The sequence below is a fragment of the Chenopodium album genome, chromosome 19 (genome assembly GCF_948465745.1).
Source record: "Chenopodium album chromosome 19, dcCheAlbu1.1, whole genome shotgun sequence".
Taxonomy (NCBI): domain Eukaryota; kingdom Viridiplantae; phylum Streptophyta; class Magnoliopsida; order Caryophyllales; family Amaranthaceae; genus Chenopodium; species Chenopodium album.
Window position 1 is genome coordinate 9,329,113 of NC_137852.1, and position 6,090 is coordinate 9,335,202.

Genomic DNA, 6,090 nt, shown 5'->3' on the forward strand with positions numbered 1-6,090 from the left:
GCTCGGTGTTTATGTCAAGCAAATGGAGTCATCTTCTACCGAATGAAGCAAAAAATCTGGGAATCGGCACGGGCACGGCACGAGGCACGATGGCCGGCCCGTGGGTCGGCACGCCGGCACGACACGTGGCACGGCCTGGCACGACACTGGTAATTTAATTTTTATAATATGTATTGTTGTTTTTTGCTAAATTAATAAAATTATTTATATAAACTGAAACATAATTAGATAAATAATTTATATAACCTTAATTAAAATAAAGTTGTTCAAAAAAAAATATATTAACATTGACATAAACATAAATTAATAACATTATTTATATAAAATTAAGCTGTACTAAAAAATATTTATATATCGTTTTTATCTACGTTCATTTAAAAAAAAAAAAAGTGGCACAGTTTGGCCCGTGGCCCGGCCCGCCAGGCACGTGGGCTGTGCCGTGTCGTGGGCTGGGGTGTGCCAAATTTATGCACGGCCCGTTGCCCATCTTTACCTACCAAACAGCTCGGGAAAAATATGCAAATATGAAACTATTTGTAATATTAAATAATCTTGCATACTACATGGAATTGAAATGTAGTTCAAGGTATTAAAATATCAAGAAAGAAAAAAAAAATATACTTCGTAGTTTACATTACAAGCTCATAGACACTCATACTGTCGCGAAGACGGTGGATTTAGAGACTGTTCACATTTATTGAACTGAGCTGAATAGAACTGATTGAACTGATTGGAGCTGAACTTAACTGAAATGAATATTTTATGAGAGAAGGAAATTATTAGCTGAACTGAACTGAACTTAACTGATTAGAGCTGAACTGAACTGATTGGAGCTTAACTGAACTGAACTGAAATTTAGTAAATATGAACAGACCCTTAATTTATTTTGAATTCTCTTTTTAATTGTTAATTTAATTCCATTACTTTTTACTTAATCTAATTTAAATATCGTTTACATCAACCAAACAGATTACATTCATATAATAGCAGAAGAAATTTATATTTATCAATTAGAGTTGTTTAGCACCATGTTATAAACTGTTGCACATCTATTTCATTACTACACTGAGAGGAAATTTAAACCTACACTGAGAGGAAATTTAAACCTAGCAACTCCAATAATCGAAACTAATAAGGTAATTGTCATATATACACTAACCAATCAAGACAAATCAAAACAAACTATTAAATTGTGACCGATTACATTAAAAAAAAAAAATAAAAAAAAAAATATTACCATAAAATCATAACAATAGTATACATGTAAACAACCACTAATTACACATTCCGAGGAAAAATCACCACATTGAAGGACCGCGCGCGGGGGCACACAACCAGTAAACAAAAAAAAAAAAAGCCAAATCAAATTAAGAACAAACCACCACCATCCTCACCCCACCACCCAAACCCAGACCAAAAAAGTGACGACCCAAATGGGAAGGGCTGGGATCGGAGATGAAGGGTGGAATGGGCACGAGAATCGAGACGGAGAAGGGGCATGGTGCCGGAATTGCGACGGTGGTTTGATTGCTGGAATCGGGTTTAAATGTTGCCCAAAACCACCAACCCTTTTCATTTCTCCTCCAGAATTACCCAAAATCCAACCTTAACCCCAAATTCCCACTTCTTTTGACCCATAAAAACCTCTTTCTGGCTTCGATTCACTCTCTCTCCTCCCTCCTTCCGCTATTGCAGCAGCTTCTTCGAACATTGGAGTATGTGTATGTGCTGCTTATGCCCCTCTTTTGATTTTCCTTTTTATTAATCAATCTGTTTGTTTTGTAATTTTAAAATATTATATTTTTGGGTTGAGCTCAAAAACCCATAATCTAAGGTGGATAATCAATACGTTATTCTTGAATTTTGGCATTCAATGTAATTATAAAATGATTTATTAGGACTTAGATACAATGTAATTATAAAATGATTATACAATCATGCAACTATCTCTAGGTGTATTTGGATTAGGATTTTCATTCTAATTTTGGATCAGGGTTTCAATTACTGTTAGTCAAATCATCTTTATGAATAGCTTTGTGAGTATATATAATTTCAAACAAGTTAAATTAATGACCTGTTTTTTTTTTTTACAGTATATATTTGAATATATTTGCAATCTTGGTAATATTCAGTTACTCCCTTATCTTAAATTAATAACCTTAAAACTCCGTAATTTAGCTATACTTAGTGGTGTACCTCTTAAAGATTGGTTCTATGCAGGGATGTCAATGGGGCGGGGCGGATGTTGGCCTTCCCATCCCCACCTAATATTTTTATCCCCATCCCCGCGGCGGGTCCAATTTTCGTCCCCATCCCCGCCCCACCGGGTACAACTCCAAAACCATCCCCGCTCCACCCCCCACTTGGATATCCATCCCCACCTTATCCCCACCAAAGACTCGCCTAATCCACACCCAAGATCCACCTAAACTCCATATCTCAAATAAACAATCTTACATAATTAATACGAACTATAAAATAAAACATTCTACACACATTTTTGTGTTATAATATAAGTGTCATACAAAGTATTATAATTAATATTGTATTTCATGTAATTATTTTATAAATAGTATAAAACTCCGTAATTTAGCTATACTTAGTGGTGTACCTCTTAAAGATTGGTTCTATGTGCTAAATGGTAGTTCTCATTATTGATAAAAAAAACACAACTCTTAAAGATTGTAGAGTATATTCAGTCTCTTGCAATCTATATCATCTAATGAAACCTCTTGACAGGAATGCAAGACTATATCATTTAATGAAACAACGGCATAGACCTTTTTCCGAACAAGAGATAAGAAATATCTTCACCCAGGTTCTTCAAGGGCACAGGAATGAATACTTTCATTGGGATCTAAAACCTGGTATGATGGATTTCGGCAATGTCATCAATCACTAATGTCTTTCGCTGCCTTGATAATGTCATTAATTAAGTGCTCTATTGTTTCTTTTGTTTAATTGGTATAAAATACCTGCTGGTAGTATGTGAATTCTGGCATTCTTTTCCTAATCATTTGTGTATACTATCTGTTTACGTTCCTTTGTCCTATATTAGGAGGATGTTTATTTGTCCATTTCTCCATTTCCTTGCAAGTTGCTTAATGTTTATGTATTACTGCAAATATGTGGGCAATTGGTATAGTCATGGCTGAACTTTTAACCTTGTGTCCTTAATTATTGATTTGTGCATGATGGATCTAACTTGGCATCTGATCCATTTCTTACTGACATATTACTTGGTTACCACTTGACCTTATACAAGCATAGTCTGATCCGAGGTGGAGAATTTTGTATAATGCTGTTCAACTTCGATCCTCCAGAAAGCTGCTACTGCTACTTTCCATGTTGAAGGGTTTTATTCTATTCTCAAGATATCCAATTCCATGCACATATGATCAATTTGTTTAGTTGTTTATTTACTTTTGGTCTTATTATTTTTCTATTTACTTCAAACATATAGTTTTGAGATTTTTTTTTTTTTTATTTTTTTTTATTTTTAGAACTTATTCAATCAATCATGAGAATGATGTATTTAATGTACGGGATGGAGGAGGAAGATTTTTGTGGATGACTAAACGGAATAATCACTTTTGATTTATGTAGCCGACCCCACTTATGGGATTAAGGCTTTGATTGATTGATTAATGGTATTACCCCTTATCAAGCATATCCTGCAATTATTTCACATAGCAACCAATCGACCGTAAATGATGTAAGTGAAGAGAGAGATCGAGAAAAAGAAAGAGGGAGTTTGGGGAAATAGAGGAAGGACGGAGAATATTTTTTAAAGTTTGGGCAAGGAGACAATAATATTATTTTAAATCCATTCCCCTACGCCAAATTATAGCTTTTATAGCCCTTTTTTTTAAAAAAATTATCATACAGTGGTTTTGCTTGCCATGACTGCTATTAATATAGTCGATTCGTGATAATTTTTAGTTTCGTAATATAAAGTTTTTTTTTAAAAAAAAGTTTTCACTAATTAACAATTAAAAAATACGGAGTACTACGTAATAATGGTCAAAGTTACATATTGACAAATTTATCCGACAAACTGATGCAAATTTTTTATTTAGAAAAAAAAATGAAAAATATCTAATCCGTACAATATGAAACAAATCAAATCAAATCAAATCGGTACAATATGAAAAATAAAGAGTATTTTAACACTTATTACAGTACGACAGTACGTGAGTGCCAATGCACTACACTATAAATTCCTCACTTTCTCACATCTTCTCCTTCATATTTTCTCTCTCCTTCCTCACTCTCTCCTTCCTCACGTTCTCTCTCCTGTTTTCTCTCTCCTATTTTCTCTCTTCTTCCTCACTTTCTCTCTCCTTCCCCTCTTTCTCGCTGCTTTTCTCACCACCTACTGTCCATGTCAGACTCAGGTAAATATGTCTGAACTACTAATTTATATATTTTTGAAATTTTTTTTAAAAAATAATCCACATTTTCTCCCAACATAATCAATTTTTTATTTTTTATTATTGTAGAATAAACTTTTTGTCACTTCCTTATTTGCTACTTGTATTTATTTACTGTATTTGGGAGCTTAAATGTTAGAGAAGAATTGAAACAAAAAGAAGAAAGAGAGAGGAAACGAGTAGGGGCGGGGCGGGCCGGGGCCGGGCCAAGAAGGGCAGGGTCGGCGGTGGTAGTGGGGTGGGGGGCGAGGTGGCAGGAACAATCTGGAAGGGAGTGTGAAATGTTAGGGATGGAAATAATTTTTTTTTTTTTTTTTTTTTTTTTGGGACAGAATTTAAAAAGATATTTTTTAAAAATAAAAAGGAAAAGAAAAATAAAATGACTGGTTGTTTTGGTAACAAGTCACTTAGGTTTGTTAACATATAATACCCATAAAGGTTGGATTATTAAAAATAATCAAAAGATTGATTATTGTGGGAGAACTAATATAATGATGGATTATTCTTGTTAATTTTCCTATTTTTTTTTTACAAAACATTATTTTTATAAGAAATTCTGTTTTTGACTAAGGATGAAAAACATGTTGAATATTTATTTTGATTGAACAAGGATGAAAAATAAGGTTGAATCTTTTAGTTAGAGGGATCCAAAACGCAGGGTTTCAAGTGTGATGAAATTTTTTTTTCGATTGAACAAGGAAATGTGATTTGAACGATTGATTTTACCATTGGGCAAGAAACCCTAATTTGCATTTTGTTAATAAACATGAATACCAATAAACATCTACATCATATTGTTAATAAAAATGAATATTTACTCCGTTCCAAATTAGATGATACGTTTTGACTTTTGACACTATTATATACTTCCTCCGTTTCTTTTTACTTGCAAGACAGCCTTGTGGCACGTGTTTTGAGGTCGGGTTTATGTAATGTAAACGGATAAATTATTCATTATAATTTTTACAAATGATACTTAACGCTATTCTAATCTTCGTGTAAAAATTATATTGATAAAATCGCTCGTTTACCCTCACTAATCATCTTCTAAAACTGCGTGCCTAATAGGTGTATTGCAAGTAAAAGAAAACGGAGGAAGTATATATAATACAGGATCTTGTTAGATTTATTTCAATATATACGTAATTAAAATTCAATTTTTAGTATTTTTACAATAATACAATTGAAAGTATATTACGTTGACATTTTACATTGACAAACGTGATAAAATAAATATGTCATCTAATCTGAAACGGTGGATTTTAGATAAAACAGCATAATGTAAAAAAAAAAAAACAAATATAAAAGGGGAGAAAAAACAAATAAAATAGTTTAATGTAAAAAAAAAAAACATTAACTTGGCAAGTAAAAATAAATAGAATATTCCTGACAAAAAAAAAAAAAAAAATCAAATAGAATAGGGTTAAAAAAATAACAAACCTTATTTGAATTTATTTGATTTATTTACCTTATTTTTTTCACATATTTAAAATTAAGTGAGAAACTTATTTGAATGTATTATAATTAATTTTAGTTATCATTTATACTTGGATGACCTTAAATATCAAACCTTATTTTTCCTGAATTTAATTATTCGAACTTAATTGAAATTATTAGACTTGAAATAAGTGAAAAAAGGTGAACAAAACATTCCTTA